The sequence below is a fragment of the Colobus angolensis genome, unplaced genomic scaffold (genome assembly GCF_000951035.1).
Source record: "Colobus angolensis palliatus isolate OR3802 unplaced genomic scaffold, Cang.pa_1.0 Scaffold118, whole genome shotgun sequence".
NCBI lineage: Eukaryota > Metazoa > Chordata > Mammalia > Primates > Cercopithecidae > Colobus > Colobus angolensis.
The window spans coordinates 5,549,691-5,571,815 of NW_012112919.1; the positions used below are offsets into that span (position 1 = coordinate 5,549,691).

The following is a 22,125-nucleotide window of genomic DNA, read 5'->3' on the forward strand; positions in this document are numbered from 1 at the left end:
ACAGGGTCTCCAAAAAGCCATCGAATATACCAGTCTGGAGGCAGGAGATGTAAGTCAGATGGGTAACACCTCTGCCCAAAGCCCAGCAATGCTTCCCTGTCACTATGAGCAACAGCCAAAGTCCTTGTCACAGCTCATAGGACCCTAACATGATCTATTCACCCCACATTTCCATTTGATCTTATTTCCTACTTTTCCTCCCCAGAATTACTCTGCTCTAACCACACGCTTGTCATGTCCTTGAACATGTCAAGAATACAACTCAAGGAATTTGCACTGTAGTTCCCTCCACGTGGATGGTCTTCCCACAGGGAACTGCACGGTTTACCCCCTTGGCTCCTTCAGAGTACTCAACTGCCGTCTTCTCGATGAGGTCTACCCAGACTGCCCTATCTACACTTGCAATATCCCCCTGCCCGAGATGTACACAGTCCTTCCAATACTGCCCATCCTGCTTTGCATAACCATTTTTCTTATAATGTACTACATAATTTTCTTATTTTGATTATTGCATATTGTCTTCCCCCATTTCCACCCAGCTACCAGACTGCAAGCCCTATGAAAGCAGCAATCTTAGTATGATCTGTTCAGTGTTATATCCCCAGAACCTAGAATAGTGGTGGGCACATTCCAGGTTCTCAGAAATACTTGTTAAATGAATGAATAAGTGAATGGAGGAATTACGAATTGGGCATATAGACCACATTTAATCTACACATAAATACAGGCAAGACCACTCACAGTGAGTAAACTGAGACTCACTGTGTTTACTCAGGTGGTTGAGGACAGAACCCCTGGGAATGCCATGCGAAAAATGAAGCAGGGACAATGAGCCAAGAAAGGAAGCAGCATGGAGAAAGGGACCAAGTGTGAGGTTCAAAGCCAAGGGAATGGGGATTTTCAAGGAGGAAGACTTGAACAGTGTAAAATATCACAAACAGGCCAAGCGCAGTGGCTCAAGCCTGTAATCCCAGCACTTTGGGAGGCCGAGGTAGGTGAATCACCTGAGGGCAAGAGCTCAAGACCAGCCTGGCCAACATGGCGAAACCCCGTCTCTACTAAAAATACAAAATGAGCTGGGCATAGTGGTGCATACCTGGAGTCCCAGCTACTTGAGAGGCTGAGGCAGGAGAATTGCTTGAACCCAGGAGGCAGAGGTTGCAGTGAGCCAAGATCGCACCATTGCACTCCACTCTGGGCAACAAGACCGAAACTCCACCTCAAAAAAAAAAAAAATCACAAACAAGTAATTGAGTTGAGAAAGGAAATCTGTTATACATTTATGTGAAAAACAAGTTGCTACACATCTTCTATGTGCCAGGCATTGCAGGCACCGGGACAAACAATGCAAAGATCAGGTCTCTAATGATAACGTCAATGCTCCACCCAGGACCCTGGGGTTAACTTTCTGCCATTTTTGCACACCACCCACCTTCAGTATACCTCCGCAGTAAGGATACCCCTCCAGCTACTCAGAAGCTTGTCCATACCCACTCACACATAGAAGAGCTGGAATCCTAGGAATTTACTTCCCCCAGGGCAGCCCTTGACCAGTAACCATAGGTATTGTCATACTACAGTCCATCTCCCTGGCCTTCCATGGGCAATTCCAAGGTGTAACTTAGATTCCAAAGCTTCCCTTCAGGGTCAGGCTGTAGCTACTGCCCCCAGGATGTTGCCTGAGGACGCCCTCTTGCTGGGTTTCCTCCCTTCCATTGTCCTGCACCTCTACTCCTTACCAGGCTCCATGGGAGCCCTTCCTTAATATATCACTTATGCATGAATCCTAATGTTAGTCCCTGCCTCTGAAGCCTTCAGGTGCCCGGTCTCCAGAAAGGGAGATGGTCAAGAGAGGAGAAAAACACAGTGGGAAAGAATGTGAAAAACACATGGTGCTGGAAGGGAACATGGGAAGGACCCAAGATCAAGACTCCCAGGACTCGAGAGGGCTTCCAGGAGACAAGGGAGGCTGTGCTGAGGCAGGACAGACGAATAGGAATCAGTTCAGCAAAGGCAGAGGGCATTTGTGACAGAGAAGGCAATCAGCGTAAAGATCCTGAGAAGAGCAACAGCCGAGCTTAGGGAAATTGCAAACAGATCAGTATGGCTGGAGGGCAGGACACCAGAAGGGCTGGGCAGGCCATAAGACCACAGGTGGGCACTGGCCACTTCAAATGGCTTAGTAAGCCAGGCTGGGGAATTTGGAGCATCCTGACAGCCTTGAAGTGCCTTTGAGCATCCCTTTGGAAGCAGTAAAAAGAACGGATTAACGCGGGGCAACACAGGAGACAAGAGGACCCATTAGAAAGCTGTTGAAGTAATTCAGTCATGAGACAACAGTGGCCTGAAATAAAGTAGCAGAAGTGGGGCCAGAGAGAGGAAAAGGATTATAACTGAGAGATCAATTGTGATATCAGGAGGGCAAGGCCAGTGCACTGGGCAAGGCAGAAGGCAGACAGAGTAGGTGGGCAAGTTATGTGCAGTAAAGAGGTGGAGATGATGAATAGAGACTATTTTTGAGCAGCTTAACCATAGGAAGAGGGAAATAATTCAGTGTCAGAAAAGGGTTTTGCAGGGGCTGAAGGGGATAGGCTTTAAGATGAAAGAGAACTGGAACTCATTTATAGAGTTACAAGGAAAGTGAGATCCACCCTTCAAAGTTTCTGCCCATTTCTCTCTCTGCCTTTCTCCCTTTTACTTTCCTTTTTACTTAGATGAAGACTTGTTGTTATGTTATCCTTAAGATGGGCACAATAAATTCCAGCAGCAAGAAGATACCAGGACGTAAAAACTATATACTGCAGAAGTTCAGACTTAATTCCTGTTCATATATTGCATTGGATAAAATTTGCTTTTTCCAGTCCAGCCCTGGTAAAAAGGCCACAATGGCACAAGCAATCCTGTTACAGCTGCAGAACAGAAGGTGGGAGGAAAAATTCAATTAGAACCATGCCTTCCTCAGCCCGATAATGGGTTTGATACTTGCAGAGGGTTCCCAGGCAACAACCCCTGCCATTCCAGACCATACAAATTGGGAACAGCTTTTTGTTGCAGGCTGAGAAAGCACCACACAAAAGGTCCCAGGCAGCACAGCTTTTTCATGTTTGAAGGGTCGACAGCCCAGCCCCATCTGCCTCCTGAAGCATATTCTCCTCTTTTCTTTACCTTCCCACAGATGACACTTCGGACAGCTCTTTTCAGGTAAATCCAAGAGAAAAAGTAAATGCTAGGCCTGGTGAAGTAATTTCTCACTCAGGTTTTGCAAAATCCAGAGAGGCTACAGGTTTCCCCAAATATACTACAAAAATCTTTGACTGAGTCTCAAACGGGGGGACTGTTGACAGTTTGAAGGGAAGTGTTTTCCAAAATAATTCACCTGGACATTTGCCTAGGAGTTTTGCAATTTACAAAATAGTTCACACACATAATTTTACTGGATACTCACAATAATACTGTATTTTTCTTATTCTGTAGATGAGAAAACAGAGACTCAGGTCTTATCCTTGGACATGTAGTCCATTCGTTGCTCTTTCCACCATTCCACACTGCTTTAAAAAAAAAAAAAAAAAAGGATGGCATCTGTTGGGCGGGGCTGCGGGGCTTGTGACGCCGCCCCGCTGAACTTTGTGACGCAGCCACTTGCAGAGACAGGAAGCAGTCCAGTGCGCCAGGCCCGCCCTCTTCCGCAGCCACCGTGGGAACGGAAACATCTGCCCCACGCGCAGGAAGCCAGGTGGAAACATCTACCCCACGTGCAGGAAGCCAGGTGGAAACATCTACCCCACGTGCAGGAAGCCAGGTGGTGGTCACAACAGCGCGCCACTCCGCGGCATACCGCGCAGATCCCCTGCGTGTGTCCTCGTGAGACTAGCTCACCGAAATGGCCGTGTCCAGTGAAGGAAACTTTGAGGGAGATATTGAGTCAGTGGACCTTGCAGAATTTGCTAAGCCGCAGCCATGGTGGCGTAAGCTGTTCGGGCCAGAATGTGGACTTTCAGCCGAAAAGTATAGCGTGGCAACCCAGCTGTTCGTTGGAGGTGTCACTGGATGGTGCACGGGTTTCATATTCCAGAAGGTTGGAAAGTTGGCTGCAACAGCTGTGGGAGGTGGATTTTTTCTCCTTCAACTTGCAAACCATTCTGGGTACATCAAAGTTGATTGGCAGCGGGTGGAGAAGGACATGAAGAAAGCCAAAGAGCAGCTGAAGATCCGTAAGAGCAATCAGATACCTACCGAGGTCAGGAGCAAAGCTGAGGAGGTGGTGTCATTTGTGAAGAAGAATCTTCTAGTGACTGGGGGATTTTTCGGGGGCTTTCTGCTTGGCGTGGCATCCTGAGGAAGATAACCTCATTTTCATTGTTCCTGGTTTTTTCCAGCCAGCAGCCTCTATACTCCATCATAGGACACTGAGTCCCTCCTCCTCTTCTCCCATGCCTTCCTCCCTGCTGTGGCAAATCCAAGTGGCTTCTATAAGCATCTGTTGGTACAAGTTAATGTGGCACCATAAGCTTGATGGTGGCAGAAGAGACAATAGTCCTTAGCTCTCCTTCCAGTACACCCCCTACTTGGTCAGTCTGTAGGTCAGCAAGAAGGTTCTTCTACCTCCATGCAAGACACTTAGGAGAACACGTTGCAAGATGGCTGACTATGGAGGATGAGTGGATCCTGAAAGGTTGTCCGGAACTGTTGATTTGGAAAAGAAATAAGCACATGGATTACCTTATTGTGTGCTACATGGAAAGGAACTGAATACAATTGCCTGTAAGCATTAAAAAAAAAAAAAAGATGAAAAATTGGGGTGTCACACTTGCAAAATGGATGGACAAATGTGGTCAGGGCAGATCAAGGTAAGGGATGATCTGAAGCAAAACTGTGAAGGATAACCTTTGGTGACCCTTACATATATTTTACCCTTACCCCAGGTGCCCCCTGTTTCCCAACCCCTAATGCCCAGGGCCCTCATTCTCTACCCTTTTGCTAAACAAGGCAACTCTTCTCTGTTGCCCACATGAGCAGAACCTCATACTTTGGCTTCCCTGACTCCTTCTACCCCTTCAAAACATACCTATCCCTACTTGTGTTCTTCTCCCTCAGTTTCTCTCTGGGCAACTGATCGACTTTAACCTGATCATTTGACTTCCTAGGAATTACCTTCCACTCTGAGAGTCAGGATGCTCTGCGTGTGTGCTAAGGCATCAAATGAAGATTGAAAGTCACTCCTGTGTTACCCCTCCCTGGCAACACTGCTACTTTGACAAGGGTTCTGTTGACTCAACCTGAATTCCACAGTGTTGTGAGAGTTTCAGGCACTGCTGCAGTGAATAGGTATAGATATTACTGGGTAGGGACTCCCTCAATTGGAGCACCACAGTCTATCCATCAAAAATTTCTCAACCATGGCCCTGGGATTGATTGACCAAAGCCCATTAGAGGACTGCAGGGATCTGCCAGAAGGTGGGACGTAAGATATGAATACATTCCTTAAGGTTCTGTGGCCCTGAGAACTCAGCCCCAGAAGATGATCTGTGCAGGAGGTTTTGAGCCTATCCAGGGTACCAGAGAGGCCAGGAGTACCTCCTCCAGCCAAGACTGACCACAGTCCAGAGAACAAAACCCAGATAACAGAATCTGTCTCTGACACTGGACTCTTCTTTCTTGCATTCTGAGAAATATAAGAACTACTCTTGGAAACAGTAGAGACCAAGAAACACAGGGATGGAAGCTGACTGGTTTTAGGGTTCAAAGGTCTGTGTTCCATCCCAGTTTGGCCAGTTATCAGTGGGAGGGGCCATGAACAATCCAGAAAACCTCTCTGGGCCTCTGGTTCCTCATCTGAAAAATTAAGGATAGTGAAACTTGCCTTGCTTACTCACAAGTCTGTCCTGAGCTCATGAAACTCTAGCAGCTTTTCTATCTTCTCAGCTTTTCTATCACTTAACAGGTGAAAAACCTGTGGCCTAAGAAATTAAATGACCCACTTACCTATTGTCTTAGTTTAAGTGTCCCTAGACCTTGAAACAAGCAATCAAATACAGGTAGTGTATTTAAGACAGGCAAGAAAAACTGTCAGAAGAGTGGAAAAGTGAACCCAGGAAGAGAAGGTAGCCAGTAAAATGATTTATCAGTCTTGCTACCTCTGGGGACAACTGAAAGTTAATTCCCTGAGGAAATTCTGGAAATGGAGTACAATGCAGGGCTTGAGGGTATCCTGCCCATGGAATGAGGGAGCTAGGGTGTTTGCGTGCCCGTCCTGCAGAGTCCTTGGTTGAGGCTGCTGGGGCAGGATGTGAGCAGAGTGGACTTCATGGCTCTTTAAAAAAATAAAAAGAAAGAAAAGAAAAAGCCTGCAGACAAAAGGAAGCAGAGGCTGGCTAGTGGAGGTTGGTCAGAATGCATGGAAATGGCAAGGCCCATTGGGTACGTGTGTGTCATTGCGATGGCTTCAACAGCTAACAGTCAACAAGGCTAAGATCTCAACTTCGGTTCCCTGACATCCCATTAGGGTCTTTCCCACTATCACAACTCCCTCTGACATTATGGCTCAGTTCTCCTGACTATCCTCCTCGTGAGGTTTCTGCCAATGCCCAGACTGCTTCCTGCCAATGTTGTTCTTCCCATACGTGGTAACACCATTGGGTCAGAGCTGGGAGAGGGCATCCCTTGGCCAAACTGTCCTCTCCGGGCTCTGGCACTCAGCTCAGAATGCTCAGCATTGCAAGCCTAGAACAAGTTCCTTAACATGAGAATTCACAGATTTGGGTGTCTGTTTCCAGACCTAGGATATCTGTCAACAGAATACCAATCCAAGAAGACATTTTGACAGGAGAGGTAATAGTGACCCCAGAAAAAACGCAAGTGAGAGGGAAGTCCTTGAGTCCAAGTGACAAGATCATCAGGGCAAGAGAGAGTACAGGGGATTCAGTACCTTGTTCAGATACTAAATCTGCACACAGTGAGCATCCCTGTTGTTTACAGAAGCACATGTCCTGGACGCGACCCAAAAGCCTACAGCAAGCCAGATATGAGCTGTGCATACATTGCCAGGAGCATGTGAGTGGCCCAATGCCCCAGGGACAAGGTTGCATTCTTAGCTGGGGAAAAACAGGTACTGGACTATCTCCACCAAGACCTCACCAAAGTAATCAGTGGAGTGCTAAACACCTATCTGACCATAAAGTCCAAAGTCTAGGTGAAGAAACATGGAAATGGTCTTCTCTCTTTGTGTTTTGGTGGTAGAGAGGGCTGAAAGGACAAACAGTAAAATAAATATTTTAAAAGTCACAAAGTATTAAGGAAAATTCTGACCCATTAGATACAAATTCATAATTAAAACAGCCTAGCCTCACTGATTCTGCATGTCTTCAATTGTAAGATACACATTTTTGTCGCATTTTAATATCTCTGAAATTGGAGTGGTCCTTGTAGTAATGGTGGCCCCCAGTCCCTCCTAGCCAGAGAATAGTTACAACAAAATTGTCATTGCCCACATGCCCCAACATGCACAGAGATAGTCCCATTTTCTTTATTCATGTACTGAGTAAGATGTCTTCAAACCAGAAAAATGTCAGTAATTGTTGAAGTTAGGTAATGGATTCACAGAGTTTATTATTTTATACTTTCCACTCTTTTATATGTTTAAACATTTCTAAAATAAAAAGGAAAAAAGGTCTCCAAAATATACAGTGATTCAGCATTAAAATGAAATGCTTATTGTGTTTTCAGAAAGGGAGAAAAATAGAGCAGTGAGGTGTCAATAAGATATTAGCAAAACAAATGCTTGACAATGAAGGAACGACTGAAATTTCACATTTTCTTAGAAAATAACAAGCAAGCCCTTTCCAGGACCTAAGAAAGAAAGCTGTCTACAAGTGGATGAAGCATGTAATATTTTGTTACTGAAATTGAAGGCAGGAGGAATTGCCTAGGCTTTTAGAATTTGTTTAAGAAATTTTGAAACAATGTAACCAAGTTATGAGTTATGGTAGACTACCATTATGCTGTTGTCATAGTTTAATACATAAAATAATGGTATACCTTCCCTTCTACTGTGTCTTAGAATCAATAAAACAGTATTTTCAATGTTGAGTATTTCCAATGTTGGCTATCCAAGGCAAAATTTTAAAATATGCATATTTACAGAAAGAGATGAAGAAGTTTTTGTTCACCAAAGTTCCTCTTAGGAAGAATCCTGCATTTGTCTAGAAGAAATGCTTTAATAAGAGACAGTACAATGTGGGGGCTGAGATCATGGGCTCTGAAACACGGCTGTGTATGTTTGAATCCCAACTCTGCTGCTTGTTAGCTGTGTGACATTAGACAAGTTACTTAACTCTTCTATACCTCGGTTTTCTTTTTTTTTTGAGACGGAGTCTGGCTCTGTCGCCCAGGCTGGAGTGCAGTGGCCGGATCTCAGCTCACTGCAAGCTCCGCCTCCCGGGTTTACGCCATTCTCCTGCCTCAGCCTCCCAAGTAGCTGGGACTACAGGCACCCGCCACTATACCTCAGTTTTCTTATCTGCAAAATGAGGATAATGAAAGTAGATCTTTCAGAGGTTGTGTAAAGATTAAATGAAATAGTACTTGCAAAGAATTAAAACTAGTACCTGGCACAAAGGAAGTTTTCAATAAGCTGTTATGCCATGAAGGAAAGGGAAAGAGCAATCTGTTCACTCCTGGAGAAGAGATGGCCAGGAGATGGGTGGAGAATTCAGAAAGAGGGATCCCAAGAGACAGCAAAAGCCTTTCCTAACCATGATGTGTATTTATTAGGGAAAATTTGACATTAAAGGTGAATACTAAGTATAACAGGAAAAGCACATGTCACAAAAGTAGAAGCAGAAGAGGCCCTGAAAAAGCAAGTCCCGGGAATTCAGAGTCAAGCAAGCAGCTATGGATCCTCGCATGCCATGCATTTTGGGGCTAAACAAGGTTACACTGAGTTAAATGTATATACCTTCCTCCTTCTCAAAGATGATAAATTGATCCCATCTTGGGTGCCAACTGTGGCCAATTAGAGTGTTGTACTATGAAGGATTAGCAATATCTGCCTTAGGCATGGGGGGACTAAGTCACAACACATGAATAACATTTCAGCCACATTGGCCTTAGGCCAGACCTGTGTCCCCTTGATATTAGAAATACAGTCAAAATGAGGAAAGCCCCACAAAAACCTCTCTGTTCCATGTGACTGGTCCAGGACCTAAGTATGTGGGACAGCCCTCTTCAGACTGCACCCTAAGGTCACACAACTGGATAGAGTTTGAGTGACTGATTCAAAATGCATCGAACAAGTATCACCACATAGGGATTGTCCAACCCAAATCAAGCACCCAGCAGGTGTCTAGGGGATTCTCAACCAACAAAAGATACAGGTATTCCATCCATAGGAGGGGAATTGGTGGCAACTAAATGAATTGAAAGTTGTAAAAGCTATATGCTGGCTTGAATTATGTTCATTGAAATGTGTAGAGAGAAAGGGGAGTGTAGTTCAGAATTAACATTGACTTAGCAATCATTCTGTTTAAATCTCTCATTATACAGAGAAAGAAATTGAGTTCCAAAGTTTATAAAATGTCAGAGGCAGGTCTAGAACCCTGAGCTCCTGAGACCTATCTAGCCCAGGGCCTTTCTTCTTGTAAGTTTGAAAATATAGGATATGCTGAGGGTTAACTATGAAAAAATCAGCCCTTCACATCATCCTTGCTGTCCTCTCCTGCAACTCCAGGGAAAACTGGACCAATTGGGAAATTATCTGCTCCAAGAACATTGACTCCTCTAAAAGTTCAGTCACTCTCTGCCATGTTAGAACCATTCATGTGTGTTTCTTCTGAATTCCAAGCCAGAGGAAATATCTTAAGTTGTACCTGTTAGAACCCTGTATCAGAGTTTATCAGTAGACTGCAGAAGAGCTTCTAGGTCATACGGTCTCACGATGAGCAAGCCATTCTTTCTGCTGCAAATGAAAGCTTGTCCCCAAGTCTATCCCCAGTGGCCCACTGTGGCACTTTCTTCACTTTCTCCAGAAAACTCCTTTTAAATATACATGCTACTTTTGAGAGCATCTTCATAACCCATTTGGTTTATGCAATTCAGAGAGAACAGACCAGGCCCATGACCTTGGATGAAAAGTCCAGGGAAATCCTTTTTAATTTATTTATTTATTTTTTTTTTTAGAGACAGTCTCATTCTGTCACCCAGGCTGGAGTGCAGTGGCATGATCACAGCTCACCGTAACCTTGAATTCCAGGCTCAAGAGATCCTCCCACCTCAGGCTCTGAAAATGCTGGGATTACAGGTGTGAGTCACCATGCCCAGCCCCAGGGAAATCGTTGAACCTCACCCACTTTATGATTGGTGAGGACCAGAGGCTGCTTCTTGCCCCTCCCCAGTAGTAAGGAATGTGGTGGTAGGAGGGGGCGGGGTCTGGTATAGGCAATGGCAGAAGCAATGCCTTTCTTATGTTAATCATTCACATTCATTAATGTTTGTAAAATCCATGCATGTCACTGTGTGTAGCTATGGTTCATTCCTTTTCACTGCTGGATAGTATTTTGTTGTATGCATGCAGTACAATTTATTTTTCCACTTCTCTGTTTATAGGCACTTATGGTGCATCCAGTTTAGGGCAATTATGAACACAGCTGCTAGGAACATTGTTTTTTCCATGTGTCCACTTGCACATATATTTTTCTAGGCATAGACTCAGCAAAGGATGCCCTGGGGTGTCCTTCATAAAGTGTGAAAATCTTCAACTGAGTTTTCTGCAGCCTTTGCACCATCTTATGTTTCTACCAGTGTTACCGAGCATTTCCACTCTTCTGCATCCTCACCAACACAGGGTATTTCAGAGTGTTTAATTTTAGCCATATTCCTTGGCGGTTTTATTTTGCATTTCCTCAATGACTAATGAAGTTAAACACATTCTCACATATTTCTTGGCCATTTATATTTTCATTTTGTGATGAATGTATTAGATTCCTTTGCCAGTATTTCTTTCGTATTGTTTGCCTTTTTCTTACTTGGTGAAGGAGTTGTACACGTGTGCTGGGCACTGGTCTCTTGTAATGATAACTGTTGGAAATACCATTCCCACCCCCATGGTTGGTCTTTTCACTTTCTTGTTGGTGTGTTTTGTTGAACAGAAATTCTCAGTTTTCATAGAGTTGAATTTATCTGTCTCTTCTTTAGAGTTAGTGCTTTCATGGTCTTATTTAAGAAATATTTCCCTGCTCCAAGCACATAAAGATATCGTTTCATACTCACTTCCAGAAGAATTATAGTTCTGCTGTTCACATTTAGATCTTTTATCCTTCTGGCATTAAATTTTCAAATGTCTCAAACTTCTTTGTCAAATTATAATGGGAACCATAGCATCATGTTCTTGAGCACTGGCTTGGGGGCCGCCTGTGTTTCAGTCATGGCTCAGACATTCACTAGCTGTGTGACTCTGACAGTCTGCTTTTCTTCTCTGTGCCCCTCTCCCAGCTGTAATAGTACCTACCAGAGCACTTTTCTGAGAATTAAATGAGTTAATATGTAAAAGTGTTTAGAAGAAAGAATGTCTGGCACACACTTAATGCTTTATAGGACTTAGCTACATCATTTTTCTGCCCTTAAAGTTTCTCCTCGGCTCACTCAGACCCAGTGATCATGCTTGCCATGCCCTAACAACAGCCGAGAAACATGACCCTATAGAAGCTCTGTGCTGTCATGATCAATATTCCGCCTGAAGAGTTTCTTTTCACCATACAATTTTCTTGCATATGTCAGTATTTATATGCTTCACTTGCTGTCTACAGGCACCTCAACCTTCTAAGAAAATGTGCCTAGTTCTGTCGACTTTAAGATCAGAGAGTTGTGGAATTCAATTCTCCCCAGATATTTGTTATGCTCCCTGGGAAGTAAAATAGCTCTGAAAGTGGTGGAAAAGAGAAAAATTTCTCAACTTTCATTCAACTAGGATGTACATTTCTGGGGACACTGCATGATCTGTCTGTGTTTTTCCTGTTACTGGGTGACACCTTTAAGACACCAAAAGTGGGCCGGGCGCGGTGGCTCAAGCCTGTAATCCCAGCACTTTGGGAGGCCGAGACGGGTGGATCACGAGGTCAGGAGATCGAGACCATCCTGGTCTACACGGTGAAACCCCGTCTCGACTAAAAAATACAAAAAACTAGCCGGGCGAGGTGGCGGGCGCCTGTAGTCCCAGCTACTCGGGAGGCTGAGGCAGGAGAATGGCGTAAACCCGGGAGGCGGAGCTTGCAGTGAGCCGAGATCGTGCCACTGCACTCCAGCCTGGGCAACAGAGCTAGACTCCGTCTCAAAAAAAAAAGACACCAAAAGTGGCTTCAAGCCAGAAAAGGAAAGGAACCAACATTTGTTGAAAGTTTTCTAAGTTATAATAAGTACTTCCCGTATGTTATTTTATTTAAGCTACCCCATAAGTGAGAGAGGGAGGTAACTCATATGCAGAAGAGTCAGAAGTTCTGCATTCAGAACAAAGTCCTTCTAGCTTCCAGAGGAAAACTCTTTACAGCAGGCGGCCTCCCACAGAGGCACCACCTGGTGGACGACGTGGAATCATTCTGGCCTTCTTGAATGCCCCAAGTATTTTAGACTTTTTTCCTATTTTGTCACCTCATCTGCATCCTGCTCCTTCCTCATGCTAGCCCTTGGTTGTGCTTTCAGCACCAAAACCTGTTCTCCCAGTGAATGCCAGTACCTGCAGCTGATCACCCACCGTGAATCTTAGACTGGGCCCCCTCTCCAAAATCTCATGCTAGCAGCCACCCCTGTGGACTCTCTGTTAGGAATGGCAGTATATGAAGTTTCTCTTTTCTTATACAGACATGTTTATACAGGTAAATTTCTATGTCATTGTGCCTGTATGTACATGTAAGCAAAGACAGGCATGTAGCAGCAATGACTTGATTAATGAGAATGATCATTACATATGGTTATGCAATGAAACATGTATGATTCAAGTGAACACATAACATAAAATTTCATGTAACCTACCTGGTATTAACTTACATGAATCCTTCTAGTAAGTTGAAGTCCGTTTTTAGAGTAATACAAGTAACAGGACATGAGCTATTATTTTTAAGAATTTACTCAAATGAGCAACTTCTAGGTTGAGTCTCTAAAGAACCTACTGGGATTAAGCTCTCTGACACAGCAGCCCTGATTCCATATTCTCTGCAGATCTCAGGGTGCATAACACAGGTCTGGCATCCATAATGAGATCTTCAATGAATGCTTGTTGTGTAAATAGATAAAAGAATGGATAGGATCCATTGACACGCAGCCCAATCAGCTTTCCACAGCCAGCTCCAGCCCTGTAACGATAATCACTAGGAATAAGAATTAGCACCCTGAGGCTGTCTAGAAGCCAGTCATCAGGTTCAGTCTTGCAAGCTAACTTAGACTTAATTAGGCAGAAACATTGACTCAAGCATCTCAAATTATTTAAACAGCAAGAGTTCAGATTGGCATCTTTCTTCACAACCCATAATATGGGGCTTCACAGGCAGCAAACATTCAATAAATACTAACTGATTACCCTTCAGATATCTAGATAATTCTATTAACCAAATTCCTCCTTTGCTGAATGTGTATCCATTAATCAAGGTAAATATCCAAAGACACACATCTGTGTGTCCATCTTGCCGCCTCCACTGACCTCTGCCTTCAGTGTCTGCATTTGTGGGCTGGCTGCTAAGGGACCAGATTTAATTACCAGAGTTTAAGCACATTCCTTGTCTCCAAATCATGTGAGTTTGTTTTTCTATTTGAGAGTCTGGCGAAAGCTATATTCCCACCCTGTCACTTACTCAAGGAAATGTGTTACTCTTAGCAAGAGGATATCTCCCACAGTAGGAACCCGACAGCATCTGCAGAGGTGGTCTCAGCTTGCAGCAGCCTCTACGGATTGCCCAACTCCCACCTTAGGCTGCCCCTACTTGCCTTTTGCAGTGTGCCTCCAGAAAATGTCCAGACAGCCCCAGTAAACAACCAGAAAAGGCATGGTACTTGGATAGGAAGGTGACATATGGACCTCAACTCCCTAAATTGCTTTATGGTTTTTGCAGACCTGGAAGGATATTTCTCAGAATGATTCCTGGCTACTAAATTTTTGGTCAGTCCAAGCACATTACTATCGCTTCTTCAACTACCAGTAGGCAAGGAGTCGATGGTAAAATAAGCTAGTGCTTTAACTTTAAGCAGTGATTAGACAGAATTATATCCCCCCAACAAATTTTATTTGTTGAAATTCTAACCCCTGGTACCTCGGAGTATGATCATATTTGGAGGCAGCATCTTTTAAAAGGTAATGAAGGTAAGTTGAGTTCATATGGCTGGGACCTAATACAGTATGACTGGTGTCCTTATGAGAAGAAGAGACTAGGATACCAAACGACACAGAGAAAGGACCATGTGAAGACACTGGCAGAAGACAGACATCTACAAGCCAAGGAGAGAGGTCTTAGAAGAAGCCAACTTGACTGACATCTGGATCTCAGACCTGCAACCTCCAGAACTATGGAAAAATTAATTTCTGTTATTTAAGCCTGTGGCAGTTTGTTATGGCAGCCCAAGCACACTAACCCAGGCAGCAAAGAGCCTGAGGTAAACTGTGACCATTTGCCACAATGGTCAACATCTTAAATGGTCGCTGGAGGCAAATTGTCACAACTATTGAAGAATAGAGGACATTCAGGGGACAATGCACCCCTGTTCTTTATGTTAACTGATTACCAATATCTCTGTATCTGTTCTCTACCCCTGCATAACAAACCACCTAAACCTTCGCAGCTTAACACAATCACCATTTATTTGCTCACAACTCTGGGCCAACAATTTGGGCTGGAGCATCTGGGCAGCACTTCTGCTGCTGTCTGGAGAGGCCATTCACATGGATGCAGCCATCTGGCAGCTTGTCTCAGGGAGAGATGCTAGAAGATGGCCTGGTTCACATGCCTGGAAATTGATGCTGGCTGCTCACTGCAGTGCCTTCATTCTCATGCTCCAGCATGCTGGGCAGAATTGCTTTCCATGGTGGTCTCAGGTCAGCAATCCAAAAGGGCAATTGCAGAAACCCTAAGACTTTTTGAGGCTGAGATTCAGAAGTCTCACAATATCACTTCAAACACATTCATTTGGTTAAGTAAGTCACATGGTATCTTAGTGCATTTACCACTATTATAACAGAATACTACAGACTGGGTAATTTATAAAGAAAAGAAATGTATTTCTTATACTTTTGGAGGCTGAGAAGTCCAAAGGCCCTGCATCTGGCAAGGGCCATCTTGCCACATCATCCTATGGCAGAAGCCAGAAGGACAAGAGAGCACCTAGGAGAGAGAGTAAGAAAAAGGGAGCCAAACTTGCTTTTACAACAAAGCCACTCTCAAGATAGCAAAGCCACTCTCAAAATAATTAATCCACTCCTGCAACAATGACATTAATTCAGTCATGAGGGTGGAGTCCTCATGACCTGATCGCTTCTTATTAAGCCCCATCTTCCAACACTGCTGCATTAAGGATTGCATTTCCAACATATGAACTTTGGGGGACATAGTCAAACCATCACACAGGGCCAGATTCAACGGAAGGAAAATTACACCCACTTTTTCATGGGAGGAGCAGCAGTAAAGTCACAGTGCCAGGGTGCATGTGCACAGAAGGGGAGGAATAGTTGCAGCCATCTTTATAAACAAGTCACTACACTCCCTTTCTATCATCACGATCCTTTCCCTGATTACAAGCCAGGTCCATGCCCTGTCCCAGGCATTTAGAAGGACAGGGGCCAGACTTACACGTGTGAGTATGCCTTAATGATTGCAACACTTGTTCATTATCCATCCATTCCACAAATACAAAATGAAAAATCTATTCTTGGAATACAAAGGTGGGTGTGATATAATGCTCACCTTCAAAGAAAGTTCAGTTACTAGGGTCATAGAGACACAAAAAAGCAGGAGAAAACAGAATTGTGTAGAGAATAGTCAGTTCTAGGGAGAAGCAGGTCAAGAAAGGTTTCATACAGGAGGTGACTCTTGCCCTAAGTTCAGAATGGTGAGGTACTTGTGAGGTGAACTATGACAAGAGGGCAAAGGTCTGGGAGAGAGATGATTTTTTAGTAGGAGGTAGCACCACCTTGTGGTAAGGGAAGGGGGAGGCTTCTCTGCCATACTAAGGAGCCTGAGCTTTCTCCGCAGGAAACAGACTTTGAAACCTTTCAGGTATGGGCATGTTATCGTCCTACTTGCATAATTTGGCAAAACGTGCAGGGTGTTCTTGAGGCAAGGGGATCAGTGAAGGGGCTTCTCCAATTACAGTTTTGTAGTTGCAAACAACAAAACTCTGACCAATTGAAGCAAAAGAGGAATGAATCAAAGGCTATGGAGGTACTCACAGGGTTGAAGGGGAGGCTGGAGAACGAGAACGCTCAGAATATGGAACAGCTCCAGAAAGTGTCAAGACAAGATCCAACCATCTGTCTGTTCCCCGCATAGAACCTGCTGACAGATACGTAGATTCAAACCATTCCTCCCACTTTGATACTTCTGTTTCAGGGTCACAGTTTTGGAAGAGAAGATCTAATTGGCTGAACTTACGTCATATGCTGCTTGCTGGAGGCTGTGGGAACTTCCATTTATACCCTTTTGATTAGAAGTATGGGTGACAACCTGAGACTTGTGATTTGGTTTCTGAAGTGGGGGCAGTCTTGTGGGACTCCAGGGCTGGAAGGGAATCCCCAGGGATCTCTCAGAGGAGTCTGTGGCAAGAGGCCCAGCACCCACCCTCATTGCTTCACAAGACAGAGGTAATTCCCAAGAAGGAAACCAAGATGCTGCTGGGAGGTAGAATGGAAGCTCGATAGCCTAAAATGAACAACACTCACTATAGAGCCATTCTGTCTGTCTGGATATCTGCCTAAGTGACAGACATTAAGGCCCATCTGCCTCCGTGGAACAGCCTAAGTGTAGAGTGAGAGAATGAGCTCAAGGGGCACAGGTAGCCAGAGCCATAATTTGGCCACACCTAGATGCCTATGGCCCCAACTCTAACTCTTTTCTAGTGGCACTCTCTCTTCTGTAACACAGAATTTAACCAAGTTTTTGCATTTTTTTTCCTAAAGCGAATCAAAAATCTCAAACAAAATAACTACTTCAATAGTGCCTTTGTGAGTACTTCTGTTGATGAAGATTGAAGAGGTCACCCACCTTCCTCACTGGGTTTCCCAAGCATCCACGACCTAGGTTTAGAGACACACACACATGCATGCCCCAAGGACTCTACTAAGAAGAGGTTTCTTGCATAATATCTCATCTTTAAAATTCTTCTGACTCAAAGAAAACTTTTATTTCCCTTCAAATGGTTTCCATTACGAACCAAAAAGACAAGGGCTTGGGAGTTTCCCATTAAAGTAATAACCATATTAGCTAACAGCCCAAAGCTACGTCATAGGTCACCAGCTCCCAGCCCACCATTAATTATGAGACAATATTATTAATGTAGTGCTTTGCAAAGTCACTCAAAGGGTTAGGCTCTCCAAATCAAATCTGAAGATATAGTTTATCCCCCATTTGGCAAATATTGCTTTTGAGGATGTAGAACATTTGCCTTGTTCCAACCTCTCCAGACATGACCAACCCAAACCCTGGGCCCTGTCTGATCTCCGCAGCTGAAAGAGGTGAGGCTGAACCTGGCTTCTGGGGCAGATGTTATGGGGCCATAAACTTTAGAGGTCTGACAAATCTTAGAGTCTATGAAAGAACAGTAGTAATGAACTTAAAAACCTTGTTGAGACATTAGGCTTCAGCACAGAGTGCCAAATTTGACAGTAGACGTTTTAGGTGTGACTTTTATCAACCTCCACTTCCCAGCCCTTGAATCTTGGGATAATTTTTTTTTTTTTTTTTGACGGAGTCTCGCTCTGTCACCCGGGCTGGAGTACAGTGGCCAAATCTCAGCTCACTGCAAGCTCCGCCTCCCGGGTTTACACCATTCTCCTGCCTCAGCCTCCCGAGTAGCCGGGACTACAGGCGCCCGCCACCTCGCCCGGCTAGCTTTTTGTATTTTTTTGGTAGAGACGGGGTTTCACCGTGTTAGCCAGGATGGTCTCGATCTCCTGACCTCGTGATCCGCCCGTCTCGGCCTCCCAAAGTGCTGGGATTACAGGCTTGAGCCACCGCGCCCGGCCGGATAATTGTTTTTAACTTTCATGCACTTACTGATTTATGAAGTGGGGATAACAATACTGTGATGCTGTGATATAATAATAAATATATATTTAATCTTCATTCCCAGCTTCTGACCAGAGCTCCTAAAACCCTTATAATTTCCTAAGAGATAAAAGCAATAGGAGCATCTTTTGCTATGTTTTGTTTTTGTCCCCACTTCCTGAAATAGCTGCCGGGTGAAAGAGAAAAAAAATATATTTTGTTATTCATAACAAGACTCCTTCAACCACACCTGAGTTTATGTTAATGGACTAATCTCCAGAAACACCGAAGAATGGGGAGCTGTTTGCCAGGGGAACGAACCTGTGGGTAAAGGGTTTCAGCCCCACCCCCTGACCTCCAGGGAGGCGAGAAGGGCTGGAGGTCATCACCAACGGTCAATGATGTAATCAGTCATGCCTACGTAACAAAACCACCATAAAATCCCTAACCAAAGGGTTTGTGAACTTCTGAGTTGGTGAACAAGATGATACATTTTCTGGGAAGCTGGTGCGCTTCAAAACTCCATGTGGACAGAAGCTCCTGTGCTCAGGACCCTTCCAGACCTCTGTGTATCTTTTTATTTAGCTGCTCATTTGTGTATTTTGAAACATCCTTGTAATAAATTGGTAACAGTGGGTAGACTGTTTCCTTGGGTCCTGTGAGCTGTTCTAACAAATTATTGAACATGAGGAGAAGGTTGTAGGAATTTCCATTTATAGCCTTTTGATTAGAAGTACGGGTGACAGCTTGGGACTTGTGATTTGGTTTCTGAAGTAGAGACAGTCTTGTGGGACTCAGCCCTTAATCTATGGGGTCTGTGCTAATTCCAGGCAGTTAGTGTCAGAATCGAGGTAACTTGTAGAACACTTAGGCAGTGTTCCAAGAGGTGGTTAATGTCGGGGAAAAATAAAATCCACGCATTTGGCTCCAGAAGTGTTGCGTTGAGGCAGGATAGGTAGTCAAGAAGTAACCATGGTCTCAGGGTGGGGCAATCACGGTGGCCATACAGTCAACACGATAAGCCCCAGCACTCACATTACAATTAAGCTTACCCCAGCAAAGCTATCTCCAGCAGGGAATCCCGCTCCCCACCCACTCCCAGACAGCATGTACATTTTAATTTCACCTGTCCTCAAACTGACCCTTTGCTCATGATAATAGTAGAAAAACATACCCCAGCGTGGAGATACTAATTAGACATGCAATATATGAAAAAGCATGTACAGCTACTGTGCCTGTGCACCAAGAACATGCTTACTAATAACACCTCTTCCTACCCACTTATGAATGGTCATGTAAGACTCCCATGAAGGGAGTCTCCCTAGTGCCAGTCTTTGCTGTCTCATCCTTATGAGCAGCTCGCCCTGAATCCTCTCTGTATTCTGCACCTAGCTTTCAGAATATTCTTCTCCTTTGCAATAAGTTGCTCTGTGCTGCATCTCCTTTGCTGTGCATGTCCTGTGTAAATTCTTTTAAACAAGGAAGACAAGAACTGAGGTTTCACAACAGCCATCGACAGTGTGAGTAGAGAAATAGTTTTGCCTTTTAAATACCTAGTCTGCCTGCCTCAGAGGTTGCTTATAAAAAGGTCAAATAAAAACCGTATACAGACCTCATAAACTGTAACTCCCATGTAAGTGAGTGGAAAGTGGCATTTGTGTCTATTTAGCATTCGCATGGCTCTGAGAAAAATTTTTAAAAATATCATCTTGCTCTCACTACGCATACACTACCTGTGTCCGTTTCTCAGTCAGTCTTGCTTTGGTTTGCTTGCTAAGGAAGAGAAAAGTCACTGGTCCTCAGAATCTTGAAAGACAAAGTTCTACAAGGTGAATTAAGCCATTTATACTTTGAAAATCCTCCCATGAGAACTGATGTTACCAGCCATCCTCCAAATGTGTCTGAATTTCTCCTCTCCTTCCTGTTTTTTTCTTCTCACCTCCATTTTTCCCTCATTTCTTTTTCTGGATTTATCTTGCTGACTCATGGATTTATTTATCCAGACATCAATGCTTGTGCCCACCTAAGTCCCTACTATGCCCTACTAAAACCCTGGACAGGTTCTCTTTCATGTAATGGGTCAACACCACCAGCTGAGAGACCATGGATAGGTTGTTATTGAGCAAGTGTTCCAGAAACATAATTTTTTTTTTATTCTCCATGACTTCCCTGTGCCTTGTACTTGAGGATGGTAACTTGGGCCTTGTTGAGTCCTCCATGTATGTAAAGTCTAGTCCTTATGTTTTTGTTTGAAAGAAGCCAAGTAAAACCCCTATTTAGAAGCATATAAAAGATATAGCTAAATGCCACAAAGTATCTGCTATAGGGATCTCTTGGGGGGCACTTTCAAAAACTTCATCCTTAGTAGGCTAATGTAATTTGTCCAAACACAAAGAACTAGTACATGGCTAGGATTTGAACCTTGGTCTGACTCCAAGCCCTACACTCTCAATACTAAAATGAAGGCAAAGCCAATGAGAAAATCAAGAGTGTACCCTTGTCAGAAGCTGCCTCCAGGAGAGAGGGAAACAACCTGTGGAACCAGAGCTTACCACTCCCCCTACCCGCCCACCACCAGCCCGCCAAGCATTGGCAGCTCCTGAGTCCAGAACAACCACAGCAAACCTTTACCTTTGAACCTTTGAACAACACTTTACCCTCCACCAAGAACTTGCCTAACTTGCATCCTCACAGCAATGGAGAATAGGGGTTCCTGGTCCCCTTTCACAGGGTAGTGGGTTGAATTGTGTCCCCCAAAAATGCATGTTCATTAGGAACCTCGTATGTGAAATAAGGTCTTTAGAAATAAGGACTTGGAAAGAAGGTCTTGCAAATGTAGTTTAAAAATTTCAAGATAAAATTATCTTGAATTTAGAGTGGGTCCTAAAGCCAATGACTTGTGTCTTTATAAGAGAAAGGAGACAAATACTAGGATACCCAGAGAAACCCAGAGGAAAAGGTCATGTAAAGATAGAGGCAGAGATCAGATGGCAGCCCTAAGCCAAGAAGCACCAAGGATTTCCTGCAGTCACTAGAAGCTGAAAACCAGCAAGAAGGGATTCTCCCTAGAGCCTTAACAAAGAGCATGGCCCTGCCCTGTGAATGGGAGACTGTGAGAGAACATGTTTCTGTTGTTTTCAGCCACCAGGTTTGTGGTCCTTTGATATGGCAGTCTAGGAACCTCACAGACATAGTGAGAACACTGAGGCTCATGGATGCTACCTGACCAACCAAGTACACAGGATATGTGAGAAAACTCAGGGTCACAGCTTGGGTTCCCTGATGAGGATCAGGGCATAGGTAATTTACTGGGAGAAGTGCAGCAATGAAGTAAGGGAACAGAATAAAGTGGGCATTATGAAGCCAGCAACCACAGCAGAGAACTGAATCATAATTCCACAGGCAGGTTCTAGAAACAGTGCAGATAATTCACCTCGTAATTATCACCCCAAGGGGCAAAGGAGCAACGGGCATTTATGCCTCAAATCCCATGAGTCATGGGTGAGGACTGCTGGGGCACGAGTTGCTGCCCAGCCTTTCTGGCCTGACATAAGTGAAGGCCCAGTGGCTTTCTGCTGCTTTGGGGCAAGCTCTCAGACACAGAGAGAGTGGCTACTAGGAATCAAATCAGGAGCACCCAGGCATGGGAAGGCCTAAAGGATCCAGGCGGGGTCTGGACCTCTTTTATTGCATCTGGGTCATGATAAGGAGAAGCTGTGTACTCAGACAGCTTTGCCCTAACTGATAGACATAGGCAGAAATGTTGACTACAATACCTCATGAAGCTGTTAATTTACACTCCTCCAAAGCACTGTGTTACTCACTACTTACCACCTGCTTATTTCCTGACTGTGCTGCAAATTCAGCAATCAGTGATTTCAACAAGTTAACACAT

The 22,125-nt window shown here is 44.3% G+C and overlaps 1 pseudogene across 1 annotated transcript; it reads left to right on the plus strand.

The window, feature by feature from the left end:
* Positions 1-3,678: 3,678 nt before the first annotated feature.
* On the plus strand, positions 3,679-4,509 carry LOC105527469 (annotated as a pseudogene). The gene is made up of 2 exons (XR_001004231.1): positions 3,679-3,733; positions 3,800-4,509. The product of XR_001004231.1 is annotated as an FUN14 domain-containing protein 2 pseudogene (transcript).
* Positions 4,510-22,125: the final 17,616 nt, after the last annotated feature.